Source organism: Podarcis cretensis (assembly GCF_951804945.1).
Source record: "Podarcis cretensis genome assembly, chromosome: 9".
Classification (NCBI taxonomy): domain Eukaryota; kingdom Metazoa; phylum Chordata; class Lepidosauria; order Squamata; family Lacertidae; genus Podarcis; species Podarcis cretensis.
Genome location: NC_137178.1, coordinates 79,063,077 through 79,082,898, shown reverse-complemented (window position 1 = coordinate 79,082,898; position 19,822 = coordinate 79,063,077). Strand labels below are relative to the sequence as shown.

The 19,822-nt window shown below is 45.6% G+C and overlaps 1 long non-coding RNA gene across 5 annotated transcripts in view; it reads left to right on the top strand.

Moving 5' to 3' along the window:
• The window catches only part of LOC307224696, a 77,461-nt gene that overhangs the window by 40,858 nt on the left and 16,781 nt on the right, over positions 1-19,822 (top strand). For 4 of the 5 annotated variants that reach the window (XR_013842692.1, XR_013842693.1, XR_013842694.1 and 1 more), the window contains one exon: positions 13,464-13,598. This is a non-coding gene — a long non-coding RNA (uncharacterized lncRNA). Of the gene's footprint in view, positions 1-49; positions 284-13,463; positions 13,599-19,822 lie in introns of those variants that run through there. The other variant, XR_013842696.1, reaches the window with a different exon arrangement.

The window sequence follows — 19,822 nt, the reverse complement described above, 5'->3', positions numbered from 1 at the left end:
CCTCGGGTGCCCTCTTGCCTCTGGCTGTTGCAGCGGCCTTGGGCGAAGGGTGCCCTTAGGGCTGGCCAGGGGTGCTGGGTGCCAGGAGCCGAGGCGGCCTCGGAGGAAGGAAGGAAGCGGGCGAGGGAGCCCAGCCAGCCAGTCCGCCAGCCCTGGCTGGGCAAGTGGGAGGCCAGGCCGGCAGTGCTGCGCTGCATGCAAGGCCTGCCTGGGAGCTGAGGGTCTGGTGCTGAAGGGAGACTCTGCCATGCAGGCCCAGTGGCGCCCACTGCTGCCTCCAAAGGTGAGTAAGGTGCTGGCCTCACGCTGACCTTTGGCCAGTCTCTGTTGGGCCGCTAAGGCTGGAGCCACCCTCTTCCCAGGCCCCTGGGGGGGGGAGGCGTCAGGAAGCTCCTCTCTTTGGCGTGTCTCAACACAAGGGAGGGTGTTCAGAAAGGGGTGAGGGGCTGCTGGCTCTGCAGGCGAGGGGTGACCTCCTGAGCCCCCTAGGGGAGCCGCAGAAAGAAGGTAGTTGGTCAGGGGAGCCGTGAACTCAAAAAGGTTGAAAACCTCTGCCCTAGATCAAAACTAACTAGACGCCAGGTCTAAGGCCACAATCCTCCATTCAATTTATTGGGACTACGGTAAATCTAACTGAATTTATCAGGACTTAATAGCTGATGAAAGCTTCCATACATAACTAGAATTTATATATTTATATTTTACTATCTCCTGCCAACCTAGCAGTTCGAAAGCACATCAAAGTGCAAGTAGATAAATAGGTACCACTCCAGTGGGAAGGTAAACGGCGTTTCCGTGCGCTTCTCTGGTTCGCTAGAAGCAGCTTAGTCATGCTGGCCACATGACCCGGAAGCTGTACGCCGGCTCCCTCCACCAGTGAAGCGAGATGAGCGCCGCAACCCCAGAGTCGGCCATGACTGGACCTAACGGTCAGGGGTCCCTTTACCTTTATACATCACTATAGTGTTCTTGAAGCTACGAACATGAGTTTGACCAAACTGCGGGAGGCAGTGGAAGGCAGCAGTGCCTGGCGTGCTCTGGTTCATGGGGTCACAAAGAGTCGGACACGACTAAACGACTAAACAACATGGATCACTAAGGGCATTGTGGTGTAAACCACTGAGCCTAGGGCTTGCTGATTGGAAGGTCAGCGGTTCGAATCCCCATGACTGGGTGAGCTACTATCAAGTAGATAAATAGGTACCGCTCTGGTGGGAAGGTAAACAGCGTTTCCGTGCGCTGCTCTGGTTTAGAAGCGGCTTAGTCATGCTGGCTACATGACCCAGAAAAACTGCAGACAAACGTTGGCTCCCTCAGCCAGTAAAGTGAGATGAGCTCCGCAACCCCAGAGTCATTCGCGACTGGACTTAACTGTCAGAGGTCCTTTACCTTTACCTTTTTATACATCACTAAACGAGTTTAATCTAAATGTTGAGGTCAGAAAAGGACAAAATCAAACAGGATTTGACTTTGGGGGGGCGTCTGGTTGGAGTTGCTTTTAAGTAGAAGATTTGTCTCGTGATATAATCAAACTTTTTTCTGTAGCATGTTTTATTATCGCTTCATTATAAAATACATGAGTTGTATAAAGGGATCTAGTAATATAATGGACTTTGTTGTTACCATACTTCGGACAGTAACTGATATATACTGGATCCATTCAAATAACATAATTCTACAAGAGAAGTGAGAGACATCTAGAGAAACTGGTTTGGTTGCATAAGGACTGAGATGTAAGAAGGCTATGTATAAGAAATGGAAGAAAGGTGAAATCAGAAAGGAAGAGTGTATACAAATAGCAAACAGTTGTAGAGAGAAGGTCAGACAGGCCAGAGCTCAGAATGAAGGTTTGCAACGACTTGGATGAAGGAATTGAGGGGATGCTCATCCAGTTTACAGATGACACCAAATTGGGTGGGGTAGCCAATGCCACAGAAGACAGAATTGGGATTCAAAATGACCTTAATAGATTGGAGAACAGGTTCCAAACAAAATGAATTTCAGTAGGGACAAATGAATGGTTCTGCACTTAGGCAGGAAAAACAAGCTACACAAATATAAGATGGGGGACGCTTGGCTTGCCAGCAGTACATGTGAAAAGGATCTAGGGGTCTTAGTAGACCAAAGGTTTGCCATGAGTCAACAGTATGATGCAGCAGCATAAAAAACTGTTATTCTAGGCAGCAACAACAGCATCAATGGTATAGTATACCATTCAAGGGAAGTAATTTGTTGTTGGTATCCGTCTGTCTCGAGAAACAATGGAGTCTGCCTCCGGGGGTGAAGTTAAACCACTGGAGAATAACAGCAGCCGCTTTGACTGCAGAGACCTGTAAATTGTAACTGCTGCCTTCCACATTGTTTCTTCTGTGTTAGCAGCACAAGCCTGGGTAATGTGTATGGAGGTCCTGGACTGTCCAGACAATAAGATCCCCCGCCCTCCAATGTGGCCTGGCTGATGTGGTCCAAAAGAAAGCAGAGCAATACATTTGGCACCACCTTGGTTGCGGGAGTTGACAGAATGAGGTGTACAAGGTGCTATCCAACCATCTTAGGCATTGCACTCCGCATTTATGTAGGGTTTGCTCCTTAGGCTTTTCTTCTCCTGAAGATAATAATAATAATAATAATAATAATAATAATAATAATAATAATAATAATAATTTATTATTTGTACCCCGCCCATCCGGCTGCATTTCCCCAGCCACTCTGGGCGGCTTCCACAAAGACCAAAAATACACTAAGATGTCACACATTAAAAACTTCCTCGAACAGGGCTGCTTTAAGATGTCTTCTGAATGTCAGGTAGTTGTTGTTCTCTTTGACGTCTGATGGGAGGGCATTCCACAGGGTGGGTGCCACTACCAAGAAGGCCCTCTGCCTGGTTCCCTGTAGCTTTGCTTCTCGCAATGAGGGAACCACCACAAGGCCCTCGGCGCTGGACCTCAGCGTCCAGGCAGAACGGTGGGGGTGGAGACGCTCCTTCAGGTATACTGGGCCGAGGCCGTTTAGGGCTTTAAAGGTCAACACCAACACTTTGAATTGTGCTTGGAAATGTACTGGGAGCCAATGTAGGTCTTTCAAGACCGGTGTTATGCAGTCTCAGCGGCCGCCCCCAGTCACCAGTCTAGCTGCTGCATTCTGGATTAGTTGTAGTTTCCGGGTATGGAAGGAATAATCCCGCTCTATTCTGCCTTGGTTAGACCACAGCAGGAGTACTGTGTCTGCTTCTGGGCACCTCAGTTTAAGAAGGATATTGACTAGCTGGAATGTGTGCAGAGCAGGGCAACCAAGATGAAAAGGGTCCGGAAACCAAGCCTTTTGAGGAGCTGGGTATGTTTAGCCTAGAAAAGAGGAGATACATCTTAAAATACCTAAATGGCTGTCACTTGGAGGATTGAGCAAGCTTTTTTCTCCTGCTCTGGAAACTAGGACTTCAACCCATGGATTCAAGTTACAAGAAAGGAGATTCCGACTAAACTTCAGGAAGAACTTTCTGACAGTAAGGACTGTTCGACATTCAGGAGGTGGTGGACTCTCCTTTCTTGGAGATTTTTCAGCAGATGTTAGGTTATCTGTCATGGAGACTTTAGCTGAGACTCCTGCATTGCAGGGGTTGGACTAGATGACCCTCGTGGTCCTTTCCAACACTAGAATTCCATGATTCTAACAAAGCAATGTCTGTTGTTTTATGCAACTTAAATGCATGTTTTAGAGTCTGGCTAGCATATTATTAATTGACATAGGGCATATTGGCACACCATGGGGAATGACAGAAGCTTTAAAAGAGCTGCATTTTAAAATGCTCAAATGTTGCCTGTTTGTTCATATATGCACACTGGGCAGATTGCATAATCATGCAGAGAGAACAGCTGCAAGATTAGATGGTACAGCTTAGAGATTACGTTGATTCAGCAGATTGCCTTGTGGCTGTCTGAGAAAGATTACACCATTGGAGTAAAGAATACCCATTTACACAGGGTAAGCTCCAAACTAAGTAGAAAAAACTAACTCAGTACAAAATTACATTAAAAAGAGGGGTGGGGATAAATTGTCACAATCTCATAAAATTTGATATATATATATATTTCTGAGTACCACATCAATCTCAGATTTCTAAACTGTTTTTGCTTTGTGTGTATTGCCTATGATTAGAAGTAGTTTTTGAATAAGTTAATTCAGTTATATGTTGTTCCATAATCAAAGCTTTACAAGTATATAGTAGGGAATGGAAGGAGCACTGGGTTGACTGAATACAGTGGTACCTCAGGTTACATACGTGTAATGGTTCTAGGGGTTGCTCGTGCGTAAGCAGGTACAAACACCTGCCTGGGTTGCCTGAGTGAACCTTTTCTGTCCGGACAGCCACTCACCCGTGGCTGCCTCAATCGCTGGCAGAATCCATCAGTGGGTGTTTCTTAAACTTCTTCCAGCAAAGAAGCTCTTTGACGCCTAGTCTCCTCCTACTCTCTCTGCGTGAAAGCCTTCTGCGCAAGGAGGGTGTAGGCAGCGGAGGACCCCTACTCTCCCCGCTGGTCCCCGGCAAGGAGTCATGGGACCGCCTCGCCGCTTCCCCCATCTGCCCCCCTTCTCCACTGGTGCTACGCTGATTCTCTTCCCCAGAAGATGGGCTGCCTCTCCCAATCCCGGGACGCTCTCTGGAATCTCTCTGGATTTTGCTCTCTCCCTCGTGCACTAATGGCAGTTCCCTGACATCCACCTCCTCCTCAGGACCCCCCTCACCCCTGACACGATCTTCCGATACAACGTCCTCTCTCTCCTCGGTCGACGATGCGGGGAATCCCCTGAAGGAACTGTCATCATCTTCTGAGGATTCAAAACCAGCCTCCCATCTGCTCGGATCTCTTCCAGCTGGTTGAACCTCCCAGTCTGATCCTTCTCCCTCGGACACTTCCCCTCCCTCCTCTTCAGAGGCAGGAAAACTCACAAAGTCCCCTTCGTCACCTGTGGGTCCAAATTCTTCCTCCCAGAATCTAGCTAATGGTTTGGGCTTATCCGGGAACAAACCGTGGAATTCTTCCACCAGATACCCGTCAGTGATTGATTCAGCAGGGACCCAAGTGTTTTCATATCTAGGTTCCCCCTCCCAGGCTACCAAGTACTCTACCTGGCGACCTCGCCACCTTGAATCAAGTATTTCCGTGGCTTCGTTACAGTGTTCCCTCTCCTCTACCCGCGAGTGGGTGGTAACCCCTCCCTCCCGTCCCGGGAATTCCCGCCCCTCCCTGTAAGGTGAAAGTAGGGACCTGTGGAACACTGGATGTATCTTCATGCTGTCAGGCAACTTGAGCTTAAATGCCACTGGGTTAACCTGCTGTATTACCTCAAAAGGCCCCAGCCGCCTAGGCTGCAACTTCTTGCACCCTCCCTTTAGGGGCAACTCTTGGGATGACAACCACACCCGGTCTCCCACCTGTATGGCCTCCCCCTCCCGACGGTGCCTGTCCGCCTGCCTCTTGTAAACTTCCTTGGCCCGCTCCAAGTTCAGCCTGAGTTGCTGGTGTAAGGCCTCCATTTCTTCCACAAATTGCTCAGCCGCAGGTACATTCCATCCTTCCTCCCCCCGCCCCGGGAAGGCCCTGGGGTGACACCCATAATTGGCCATGAAAGGGCTCATTCCCGTGGACACGTGTTCAGCGTTATTGTACGCAAATTCAGCCAAAGCTAATTTCTCCACCCAATCGTTCTGTCTCTCGCTGACATAGCAGCGTAGGTACTGCTGGAGTATACCGTTCGCTCTTTCAGCTTGTCCATTGGTTTCTGGGTGCCTCGCTGTCAAGAAGCTCACTTCGACCTGTAGCAAGCTCATGAGTCTCCGCCAGAACCGGGAAGTAAATTGTTTCCCACGATCCGAGATTACCCTCAATGGAGCCCCATGCAGTCTAAAAATGTGATCCACAAACAGCCTGGCTGTCTCCTCTGCGGTTGCTGCATGCGAGCAAGCTACGAAATGGCACATTTTAGTCAGTAGATCGACCACTACCATGACCACTGTCTTTCCCCTTGACTTGGGCAGATCTGTTATAAAATCAATGGACACCACCTCCCAGGGCCTTTCCGGTGTAGGTAAGGGTTCCAGTAGCCCCGCGGGGGCAGCCCTTTCCCCCTTTGCCCTCTGGCATCGGTCGCACCCTCGTACATATTCTCGTACGTCTTCCCTCACCTTTGGCCACCAGAACTGCCTGGTGACAAGTAGCATGGTCTTGTGCTGTCCAAAGTGCCCAGCTGTTGGGTTGTCATGGAGTTGTCTAAGTACCTTCCCCCTCAAAGTCTCCCCTGGTACATACAGCGCTCCCTTATGGTACAGTAGCCCTTCCTTTTCCTCAAACCCTCCATTGTCTTCCTTTCTATCCCTGAGTTCCCTGATTTTTGTCTGAGCAAACTCATTGTCTCTGGTGAGCCCTGCCAGTTCTCATTTCCCAACCAAAGCTCCTCCCCACACACACCGGTCCTCGGGGAACACGTGCCTGGTCTCTGGTGGCCCCTCTCCTTCCATGTACTCCAGTTTCCGGGAGAGAGCATCGGCCCTTACGTTTTCCTCTCCCGGCACGTATTGTATCTCGAAGAAAAACTTGGCGAACTCCTGGGACCATCTGATCTGTCTCTGGTTGAGCACTCGCGCGGTCCGCCAGTATTCCAAGTTCTTGTGGTCACTTCAGACCTGGATTTTGTGCCGCGCCCCTATCAATAGATGTCTCCATTGCTGAAATGCCGCATAGATTGCAAGCAATTCTCGGTCATACACCGTGTAGTTTTGCTCTGACTTGCTCAGCTTCCTAGAGAAAAAGGCACATGGCCTCCAGTTCCGCTTGGCCGCGGGCTGCAAAATACCACCCCAATCGCGCGGTCGGACGCGTCCGTCTCCAGTTTCATGGGCTTCTCCGGATCCACGTGCAGGAGCTGCTCTTCCGAGGCGAACGCCTTCTTCAGCTTTTCAAAGGATTGCTGCGCATCTTCTGTCCATGCAAACTTCTTTTTGCTACTAAGACAATCCGTTATGGGCGCTGTCAAGTGAGCGAAGTTCTTTATGAACTTCCTGTAGAAGTTGCTGAAGCCTAGGAACCTCTGCACATCCTTTCTGTTTTTGGGGGCTTTCCATTCCAGCACTGCCTTCACCTTGCCCGGATCCATGGCTAGTCCTTTGTCGGACAACCTGTACCCCAGGAACTCGACATCCCTGGCGTGGAATTGGCATTTTCCCAGCTTGACCCACAACTGATGCTTCTTCAATCTCTGTAGCACCTCCCTGACATCTCTGACGTGTTGCATTTCATTGTCCGAATAGATCAAGACGTCATCCAAAAAGGCTATGCAATTCTTGTACAGCAGGGGCCCCAACACATGGTGCATGAAGGCTTGAAAGCAGGTGGACCCCGATTGTAATCCAAATGGCATGACTAAGTACTCAAAAGCCCCCAGGGGGTGAACATGGTCGTTTTCCATTCGTCCCCCTCCCTTATCCTAATCAGATTGTATGCTCCCCTGAGGTCCAGCTTGGTAAAAATCTTCCCCTGCCTCACACGTGTCAAAATATCGTCAATCCTGGGCATTGGGAAAGTCACGGGTTCTGACACCAGGTTTACGGCCCTGTAATCCACAACTAATCTGGGCTGATTAGTCTCTTTTTTGTCCACAAAGAACACTGGACTGCCCCCCACCGCCTTTGATTTCCTTATGAAACCCCTCTTCAGGTTCTTGTCAATAAACTGCCGCAACTCCTGCATCTCCCGGTAGGACATGGCATACAGCTTACCCACCGGTAACTGAGCCCCTGGAAGCAGGTTGATTTGGCAGTCAAATGGCCTGTGGGGGGGCAGTCTGTCTGCCTCCCTCTCGCTGAAGACCTCCTTCAAATCCGCATATTGCAGTGGCACCTCCCTTTTTTGCTCCAGGCCCCCCCCCCAGCCACCCTGGCCACAGTCATTCTTGGTTCCTTCCCTCCCAGACAGTGTTCTAAGCAGTAAGCTGACCCAAAGGTGACCGACCGCTGATGCCATGACACCACTGGGTCATGTATTGCCAGCCAGCTCATTCCCAGTATTATTGGGTGTCCTGCCAGCGTGGCCACATGAAAGGCAATGGTTTCCGTGTGCCTGGAGACACTCATTCACATTGGCGGTGTCTGGTGTGTCACTTCCCCTCCCAGGAGTTCCCTGCCATCGATGGTGGTCACCTGCAAGGGAAAATCTAGGGGCAACAGGTGGAGCTGGTGCTCCAGAGCGAAGTCTCTGCTGAAGAAATTACACAAGCTGCCAGAATCTAGCAGCCCCTCCACTTTGACGGGGTGCCCATTTGGGAGTTCTAGCACCACCTCTATGGCTATAGCTGCCTTGGGAGGGTCAGGCTGGGGCACTTCTATTGGTTGCTAGCCTGGCTGCTGCCCCTGCTGGTTGGCAGCCAGGTTTTGTCGTTTCCCTGCACCGGCCCTTCCACCCCCTTCTCGTCGTGGCCTGTAGTCCCCATCATGCCTTGCCAGTCCTTTCGTTGAGGACAGACCTTTGCAAAATGTCCTGGCCGCTGACAGAGGAAACACTTCTTGGTAGTTTTCCACTCCTTCCCCTCCCTTTTCCGGCCTTTGCCAGCGTTTGAAACTTTTCGCGCGCGTGCCATCAATTTCCATCGGCTCCGCTGCCTGGGAAGGCTCTCTCGGCATCTCCGGAATGCGGTTGCCCTGGAAATGTTCCGCCCTTATCTCCCGCTTCTCCTGAGCCCGCACTTCCTGGTGTACACCGATTGCAAGTACAGCCTTTGTGAGTTCATCCATTGACCGCGAGCGGGGCGCTCGGGACAACTCGTCTTTCACTTCGGGGTCCAAACCCGCTTCAAACAACATTTGTACTGGTTCAGAGTCCAGATACCACCCGAGCTTGTGGACTAACATCGCAGAACGCGACCAGTAGTCTCTGACGGACAGGCCCCCCTGCTTGCACCCCATCAGCTCCCTCCATGTCATGCTTTGCTCCACCTCGCTGGAGAACATTGCGTCCATTGCCTGGTAGAATTTCTTAAGATCTTTCAATGCATCATTCCACGTTGCCATTAAGGGCCTGATCCATTTGCGCGCCCCATCCTGCAGATGTCCAACAATGTAAGCCACCCTCTCCCCGTCATCCGCAAAGTCATTTTTCTGCAAATCCAAAGCGTATTGAATTTCCGTTCGGAAGGCATTGTAGTCTTGGGGCTTTCCACCAAACTTGTGTACCAGCCTCGGGACCTTCCTCCCTATCGGGGTGGCTCTGACCTGTGCATCCTGAGCCTGTCTCTCCTCCAGCCGTGCAGACAGGGTAGCGACATGTGCCTCCAGGTCTCAGTTCCTCTCGACCAGACCTCGCACCATGGCTTCTTACTCTGTCTCTCTGGCTGGCCCTGTTTGGCTCATCGTGCTGCCTCTCCGGGGCTGTGCACAAGCAACGTCAGGGACTGACGGATTGCTGTAATGGTTCTAGGGGTTGCTCGTGCATAAGCCGGTGCAAACACCTGGCTGGGTTGCCTGAGTGAACCTTTTCTGTCCGGACAGCCACTCACCCGTGGCTGCCTCAATCGCTGGCAGAATCCGTCAGTGGGCGTTTTTTAAACTTCTTCCAGCAAAGAAGCTCTTTGACGCCTAGTCTCCTCCTACTCTCTCTGCGTGAAAGCCTTCTGCGCAAGGAGGGCGTAGGCAGCGGAGAACCCCTACTCTCCCCGCTGGTCCCCGGCAAGGAGTCATGGGACCGCCTCGCCGCTTCCCCCATCTGCCCCCCTTCTCCACTGGTGCTACGCTGATTCTCTTCCCCAGAAGATGGGCTGCCTCTCCCAATCCTGGGACGCTCTCTGGAATCTCTCTGGATTTTGCTCTCTCCCTCCGGCACTGATGGCAGTTCCCTGACAATACACTTCAGGTTACATACACTTCAGGTTACAGACTCCGCTAACCCAGAATATTACCTCGGGTTAAGAACTTTGCTTCAGGGTGAGAACAGAAATCGTGCAGCAGCGGTGCAGCGGCAGCGGGAGCCCCCATTAGCTAAAGTGGTGCTTTAGGTTAAGAACAGTTTCAGGTTAAGAACAGACCTCCAGAACGAATTAAGTACTTAACCCAAGGTACCACTGTAATGTGATGAAGGAATGTGCTAAACTGGTGCTTGGCTGTAGTTATGAACTGGATGAAAGCAAAAAAAACAAACAAACAAAAAACCCTAAAGCTCAGTCCAGATGTGACTAGGCATTTTAAAATGGTGGTTACTCAGTCTGGATTAGGGGGGATGCAACTATATATGGTCATACTTTTCCTGAAGGATCAGGTGTGCTACCTCTGGGTACGTTACTGCCAGTCAATGGAGGCAGAAGTTAGCTCTCGAGCACTGGGTGCCTTCCATCAGCTTCAGCTAATGGCACAACTGCAACTCTTTTCTGGGTGAGGATAAGCAGTTTTAGTTGTCTATGTTCTGGTAACCCGTAGTTAGATAACTGCAATGTGATACATGGAGCTGCCTCTGAAGGAGCAGCTAGTGCAAAATTTGGCAGCCTGATCACTGACTGGAACCAGGATGTATTAGCCTATAATACTAATTCTGGTCTCACTGTATTGGTTGCCAGTTGTTTTCCAAGTCCAGTTCACAGTGCAGGTTTTGACCTATAAAACACAATTTTTTATACAGCTCAGGACCCCAATTATAGGCTTTCCCAGTCCAAACCTTCCTGGACCTTTTAATCATCACCTGGCTTTTCTCCGCATGCCGCCTCTGAAAAAGGTGTCATGGGTTGCAGTGAGAGAACAGGCTTTTTCAGTTGCTGTCCCTCAGCTGTGGAATGCCTTTTCCAATGATGTTTGCCTGGCATGAGCTTTGTCCATTTTTAAGCACCGTGCAAAGGTGTTATTGTTCTCCTAGACATTTGAATCTCAGTGTGGTTTCATTTTTGTCCTGTTTTTTGTGTCCATCTTTTAATTGGGTGGAAAATGATATTTTCCTTGTTATTGAATGTTGGTTGATACTGTGTATCAACACTGGTTGATACTGTGTATGATTTTACTGTTTTACTGTTGTTGTTTTTGGTAACTCTGTATTTTAAACTTATAAATTGCCTTGAGACCTTAATAATGATAATGATAATGATGGAGATTGGAGAGTTTTGGTGGTGAGGTGAAACTGCAAGAACTCTGGTCTATGGCTCTTTAATATGGACAAATATCACTATCTTCATCATAGATTTAGGAGCAATGACTATCCTTGCTATATTTAATGTACATGGGGCATTTAAAAAATAGTATATATATAATGCTTCTAGAACATCTTTAGGGAGTTCCCTAGGTACTGAACATGTGATTTTATACATCTGTCAACTAATTTACAGATTACAGTATGAAATCAGGCATTCAGAAATAATGGGACAGCTGTTCTCAGTTGCACTCAAGCATCCCTACTGAATGCAGCTGGTTTTCAGGAGGGAATTTAGCCTGTTAATGTGTTTAGGGTACAGGAGTATCCAGGATGCTCATCATCTGCTGTCAACCTTAGTAATGACCAATATACACAGTTCAACATTAATTTGTGTTTTGTTCAACGTTAATTTGTGTTATATTCTGATGAAAAGGAACTTGTGCTTATTTTGTATATTTTAGTATTTTTCTTATCTAAAGTACAGCTAAGTTCTACTATTTTTGTTACGCTGCAGCCCAACAAACTGTTTGAGCATAATTCTGTTTAATTCCATGCTTCCTGGCAGGCAAGACACTACAAGAATTTAATTCTGGTCAATGAGCCACAATAGCTGCTAGAGGGCCATGAAAATTCCAGATTTGTTCTGAATCTATTAAATATCTAGGTATATTAATACCAAAAGATATAACACAGTCACAGAAAAGATATAACACAGTCACAGTTAATATAAAGTAATTAATAAGAGTTTTCTTCAGATATTGATAGTTGGGAGTCATTGAACCTTACCCTTTGGGGAATGGTGAATGCTCTCAAAATGAATATTATTCCGAGATTCACTTATATTCTGAATGGGATTTCAGTTTTTATATCTGGATCATATTTCCAAAGATAAACACCCTCATTAGGAAATGCCTTTGGGGTTGAACAACACCAAGGATATTCTTGCAGTGAATGCAGCTAGAAATTAAAGAAGGTGGTTTCAGAATTCTGAATTTAGAATTAGATAATTATGCTTATATACTGTTAATGTAGTAAATTAAATATTGGAAAGCTACTGCTGGTCTCAGTTTTCCAGCGTGAGCAACCCTGGAATATATACATAAGTACCCTTGGTTGCTTGGACAATACTCAGATAAAAATATTTGAAATCCCAGGTGACTGGAAACAACTACCGGTACATTAGAAGGATATAGAATAATAAAAACAAATTTGATCCATTTTCACATCCTAAACTTACTTTCTAAGGAAACCGTACTCTAAAAATTGCAAAAAAGATGGTATGGAAAAATCAGATGGAAGCAGGTGTATTGACTGATAGATAAGGAAGAAAATATCAGATGCGGCCCAGTGGCAATATCTTCAATTACAACATCGCCTAAGAAGTGTGTTTGGGCTGGCAGCCCTCTCAGCTTCTGAGACACTTGAGATATTAGAACAATGGGATAACTCATTGAAGACAAGCTAAGGATTGAAGGACTAGCTAAGATAGTTCTGTATTGGAGATGTGGCAAGGACAATGCCCCCCTGAAACATATGTTTGTACAGAGTTCTATACGCACCACATTTTGGGAGAAAGTGCTGGACTGTGCAGAAAAAGGTTCAATTTTTCAGCGGAGAATATTCTTTTGAACTATATACCTATTGAACTATACACCTCTTTTGAGCTATATACCTAACAATGGGACATGAAAATGGATTCTACATGCCCTAATAGTGACCAAGAGTCTGATACTGCTGAATAGCTATGATCAACATTAATTCATGCACCAACAGTATGACAACACATGCAATTTATGAACAGTCTACTTAACAGATGTAGACTTTGTTTGGATAAATATGACAACATTTGGAATGAGTTTAAACAGAATGTAATACGCTATTAGCCAATGTATCTATTAGGATAATAACACTATATCAATTTATATAAGAATTTATGGGAGTAGATTACATTTCAGTTTTGTATATTCCCCCCCCTTTCTTATGCACATGTTTGTTTTAGTTTTTCTCCCTCACTCCCCTCTTTTTTCTTTGTATAACTTTATTTCTTGATAGTTGAAATTATTTCAATAAAATAATATGTTTTAAATGTCTATCTGAAAGAGACAATTAATCTCTTATTCAGCCTTATGTCATAATACATTTGTTTGTTTTTGGTGCAGTAACTAACAGAACCTCCTAGACTACTGGTGTACATGTGTGGGTATCAGATGTTCTTTTCGGCAGCAAAACAAGCTAATGCTATTGTAGGCTGCATGAACAGTGTCCAAATCAAGGGAAGTAATAGTGCACTCTATTCTGTCTTAGCCTGACCACACCTGGAATACCGTGTCCAATTCTGGGAAGCACAATTAAAGAAGGATGTTGACAAACTGGAATATGTGCAGAGTAAGGCAACCAAGATGATCAAGGGACTGGAAACCAAGCAATATGAGGATCTGGGTATGTAGCATGGAAAAGAGGAGATTGAGAGGAGATATAATAGCCATCTTCAAATATATTAAGGGCTGTCACATGTAGGATAGAGCAAACTTTCCCCCCACTCTCTGGAGGGTAGAACTTGAACCCATGGCTTCAAGTTTACAAGAAAGGAGATTCCGACTAAACAGCAGAAAGAACTTTCTGACAGTAAAAGCTGTTTGACAGTGGAATTATCTCCCTCATGGGGTAGTGGGCTCTCCTTCATTGGAGGTTTTTAAGCAGAGGCTGGAAGGCCACCTCTCATGGATACTCTATCTGAGATATCTGCATTGCAGGGGGTTACACTAGTCAAATACACCCCTTTGTCTTGTGGCTTCATCCCACTATAGGGGGGGTAGGCATTGTGGTTGAGATGGTTATCTGTCTGAGACTTTGAGGGCAGAATATCAGCAGTCATGACTTCTTGGGAAGTCCCTGCAGACCTGACTGTACATCTTGGGGATTATGGCCGGCTCTCTCACCCCTCCCCTTATACTTCACTTCCCTGGGTCCTAAATGCCATTGGAACTGAGAAGATTGATACAATGATGTGATTTCTTATGAATTTCTAAAGTTTTCCCATTGATCCTGTACAGATACATTTATCAATGAATTGCTACATTTTGTAATGTGCAGTGGAGGCTCTTCATCTTTGCCTCATAGTGTGGAGAGACAAGGCTCAGAGTGTGGGGGAGGTCTCTCATCTCCCTTCCAATTTCCCTGTAACAAATGTAAACTTGTTTGATTTGGCTATTGTATTTAACCCTGAAATCTAGCTTAGCTAGGAGACTGACTGAGCCATGAATCAAGAAGTCTGCTGCTTAAGTCTTTGCTTTGAATTCAGTATATGGCATTTGGTAAGTCACTCTTTCGCAGCCTCAGTCCCCCCATCTACAGTATTTATTTGGCCCTGCAGTTTCAGAAAACTTCTTTCCTAGCCCAACCTGGAGATGCAGGGGATTTAAAATGGAACCTTTTGCAAGCAATGGGTGTCCCCTGCCACGAGCTATAGCCCTACCCATTTTGTCAAGGGAAAGATTTTCTTCAGGCATCGCCTCCAGGCTCATCACAAAATTGTCCCAACTTTCATTTAGGGTTGGCGGTATGACGTGCACCTTTGCAATGTCTTGTTCCTGCAGCTCTAGCCTTAACATAAATGTCTCTCAATGCTTGCTAGCTCTGCTTAGCTTCAGCAACGCCCTCACGTTGACGAGTTGGCTGTCCTCCAAACCCAGGATGATAGTGGCATGCGCTCGCTCATCCTTCTGTAGACACGCAGCATTGGGGTTGTCTGGAGTCTGTTCACTTATCAGAGGCCATAAATCCTCCCGATGCAGAAATAGCTCCATCTGGACACTCCAGGTCAAATAGCTGGTTAACCACTCTTAAGAGCATTTCTGAAGCAATGTGGTTCAGGGGGAGGAGCATATAGGGATATATACAATATTAGCCATACTCAGAGCAGGCCCACTGAAATTAATGGACATGACATGGGTCCCTTAATTTCAGTGGGTCTGCTCTGAGTAAAACTTAGCTATTGACTTGCAGAGATTTGGAATGCTTATTTATTATACTTTATAGTTTGTGAGGGACTGATATATTAAAGTTGGTAAGAGAATAGTACCATGTACAGAAATTACTACCACCTCTGGTAGTAACACCTGCAAGGAGTGTTGACAGCCAGTAGTAGAACGCTATATTAATGCAACTATTACAATGCTTGAGTTTAATTACTGTTTTACAGTGTTGTAAAGGGCAAAACCAGCACTCTTACCAATGGGACTTCCAAGTGTTAGAGCTACAAGTGTTCTTTGTACAGAAGCCAGTGCCTCAAGAGTTAAAAAGGAACAGAGCTGGTTATTAAATTGTGTAGTTTTTACTCTGGTCCATTATCTCCAGGTTTTACAGCTGTCATTTCTACTCTTTGAATACTCGTTTTGAGAAGTGATAACAATCCGTTGACAAAGAAAAATGGCTTACGTGTGGTAGAGAACTATCTATAGGAGGAAGGCATCTTCTCTCACTCTAGTAAAACCTGACTGTAATCAGTTAATGTAATCTCCTTGTAACAACACACTTCCCTGCATGCACCAGAGAGGCCTCGGGGATGGTTTTCTGTGTAGGTATGGTTACTAGACTAGCATCCATGGAAAACAAAACTGCAAAAATAAATACATAAATAAAATGGATACAATAAAAACATGAAGCAACTAGCTTATACAATCTAAAGTTTTTATCACTGTAATTCATAACACATCAGTGGTGACTATGGCATCCAGTGGATCGTAGCTGAAAGTGAATGTTAACAGAAACAGGTTGCATTGATAACTGTCCTAGAGAGAGCTTTGCATCAGCAGCATTACACATTTGGTGGGGTGAAAAGATAATTGGCAATGATCAACAAAGCAAAATGATCCTCACACAGAGTGATCCTTGCACAGGTGTATTGCCCATAATAGACAAGGTAGAGTCAGTGTGTTCTGCACAGCAAGTAACTTCCAGCAACTAAATGGAATGAACACTTAAAAGTTACTAGCTGCTAACTACTTGGGGAGCCATTCCAAATCCTTTGCATCCTTTGTTCCCACAATTAATCTAAGAAGACTGCACCATTTTTTAAAGACTTAATAGTTGGAAACCACCTGGTCTCCAGCTATAATAATAATAATAATAATAATAATTATTATTATTATTATTATTATTATTATTATTATTATTATTTATTTATTTATATCCCGCCCATCTGGCTGGGTTTCCCCAGCCACTCTGGGTGGCTTCCAACAGAATATTAAAATACAATAATCTATTAAACATTAAAAGTTTCCCTAAACAGGGTTGCCTTCAGATGTCTTCTAAAAGTCTGGTAGTTGTTTTTCTCTTTGACATCTGTTGGGAGGGTGTTCTACAGGGCGGGTGCCACTACCGAGAAGGCCCTCTGCCTGGTTCCCTGTAACTTGGTTTCTCGCAGCGAGGGAACTGCCAGAAGGCCCTCGGAGCTGGACCTCATTAGTGGCCAAATATGGTTTGCTCTAAGGGCAGATCAGACAAAATCCTGACAAAGGAGTCTGTCTATCCCGCTTTGCCTTCAGCTTTGCCTTTAGCACTTCTGTCAGGGCCATATGAAGAATTCTGTTAAACTGGGCTGCAAACACCTTGAAGGCGAGAATTCTTTCTATTTCAAGGTTGGAGTGACGAAAAAAAAGATGCACTCCGTAAGATGAGAGCTCTTCCTAAGGGGATAGAAATGTTTACCTTTTTAGTGTCTCTACCCTCATCCCCCCAGTAACATATTGCACAGGTTCTTCTCAGGGATTATTAGCACAGAAGAATAATGCACCTGTTACTCAGTTGATGGGAGGGATCCTCTCATCTTTTAACCACCTCCACCCCAATTTATGAACGACACAGCTACTTCTCATAATGCCATTTATTTGGCAGGCCAACATTCCTCTGGCAGTACAAGTGAAGAACTGAGGCACTGGTTTAGCGGCTACAACATCCCCCATTTCCTTGCTTTTGTTAAAGATAGAAATTGAGATGCTTGTTGCATTGTAGTCTCAAAATGGAAGTTGGAAGTATTTATGTTCTAGGAACATTTAGATAACAGAAAAATGTGTAGAGCTACTTCTAGTAGCTTTTGTTTAACATCCACCTTGATGTAGATTTCTTAATAATAATAATAATAAATGGCATTTTAATTTACATGAAGGTATTGCATTACTATGATAATAGAAATGCATGGGGTATATCTAAGAGGGCATAAGAGCCCATATCAATATAGGTATCTATCTCTAATTAGTCCAGTTTACTAGAAATGCAAGAAAAATAAGCCTTTGGTTTCAGAAAACTATTATTTGGTGAAATACTGAGTAGTTTGAAAATATTTAAATAAAATGAGAAGTAGAAAATTACCGTAATTCTGATTTCCAAGCTCCATGAACTGTTTGAGGAGACAAATATATATAGAGGTGTAAATTAAAGACATGCCAATAAATACATTATTGTTAAGTTGGGAGTTAAGTTGATAAGATGTTGTTGCTTTGCTTGATCTGCAAAAATGTAATTCTGGCTTCTTCCTTTCATGTTTCTGTTACCCTGCCTAAATATCTGCACTAGTCTAGAAATAAGAGTAGTCCATCTGCACAGAATTGTAGCAACTCGCTGTATCTAGAGTTCTTGTCCTAATGCAAAGATACATAGCTAGCAATCTCTACGTTCAGGGCAAGCACCAAATTATTGTTATCATTATTATTTATTAATATTTATTAAATTTGTATACTGCCCTACACCTGTAAATCTCAGAGCCATTCACAACATAAAATTACAATATAAAAAACACAGAATACGTAATAAAAGCAAAAACAAAGACAACCCAATAATGCCCCATTCCACAACATATTGAAAAGGGAATCAAATGTTAAGAGGAACGTTTTTGTCTGGTGCCTGTTAATGAAGGCATTAGCTGAACCTCCCTGGGCAGATCATTCCAGGAACAGGGAGCCATCACAGAAAAGGCCCATTCTTGTGTTGACACCCTCCGGACCTCTAATGGAAGAGGCACATGAAGAAGGGCCTCAGAAGTTGATCTCAGGGTTTGGGTAGGTTCAACTGGAGAGTAGTAGTCCTATGTCACCTAAGAAATTGTTTTCCAAGTGTGTGTGTGTGCAGTGGCGGAGTTTCATGCTCTGGCACCAGGGGGTGGAGAGCAGGCGGGGGTGGGGCTGTTGCGTGTCCTGGGGGCGTGACGTGCCGCCTGCCGGGGGCGTGGTGCCCAGCGCGGGCAGGGGGCAGCCATGATGGCACCCCACCGGGATCGCGATGCCGGGGGCGCTGTGCTCCCCCCGCACTCCTCTTCCTCCGCCAGTGTGTGTGTCTGTGTGTGAAAGAGAGAAGCGGGGGCAATGTATCAGTTTTGTCATACCTGTACCACCTTCACCTGAAGGGAATCCTAGCAGGGCCGACAGCAAGTGGTGCACACTTTTGTACAGAACTTTATTTGAAGTTGTTGGCTCCCAGGGACTTTTCTTGGGGGATGTGCAGGGTGTGTGCGCTTGTGCCATGGAGCAACAGTCTGCCACAGAATGCCATTCTGGAAACTACTTCCTTGACTATGTCAGTCAGTGTGTCACAGCATTTTTATGACAAGGTTCCTAGTAAAGTGATATCATTTTGCAAACAAAGTGAGTAATCCTGCCATTTCTAGATAGAAAGATAATTTCCTACAACATGTAACAAAATGTTTTTTAGACAATCAGTTGCTGCTAGAGATTCAGTGACGTATACATTTTTTTCACATCAGTTCAGTCTATTTGTAAAACAAAACAGTGATCTAGTTTGTATGAGCAGTTACCATGGCTTCCCATCCAAACTGCATGTGGCTTGAAGGACAGGCAAGAGACCTCCCCCTCACATCTAGCTGACTATATCTAGAATTCTAGAAATTGATTCAACATAGTATTTGAGAATAAATCTTAGGCAGACAGGAAATATCATTTGTAACTATTTGCAAGATCATTAAAAACAGTGACTCTCTAGGATTTATAGTATTTTATCCCAATGGAGTGTCAGGTCGTATTTAAACCTTCACTTACCAGAGCCCCAGCCAGCCAGCCAGCCAGCCAGCCAGCCATAAATAAATAAATAAATAAATAAATCCCCTGAACCCCAGACATTTCATTTAAAATGTAAAATTCCCCTTGATGGCCATGTTGGCGCTGAAAAGAGATTATGTCTGGGATTTCCCGGACATGTGGCAACCCGTGTGTGTGTGTGAATGCTGTTTGAAATAACATGGAAATTTACAGAACCTGGCTCCATGACACAACTAGTGCTTTTTCAGAACTAGAAATGTTTATAAGTAAGTTCTGCTAATAAAGAGCAGGGTAGTTTGTTACCTCAAAATACTCTGGGTTGGTCTAACTCAGGCAAACTTGGCCCTCCAGATGTTTTGGGACTACAATCCCCATCATCCCTAGCTAACCGGACCAGTGGTCAGGGATGATGGGCACTGTAGTCCCAAAACATCTGGAGGACAAAGTTTGGCCATGTCTGATCTAACTGAACATGCAGACTGCATACAGACCGTACGTTTAAAGCAACCCCCCCCCCCAAAGTCCTGGGAATTTTGGTTAACCACAGAGCTACAAATCCAACACCCTTAGCAAATTGCAATTTTCAGGATTATTTGGGGGGGGGTGATAATAAAT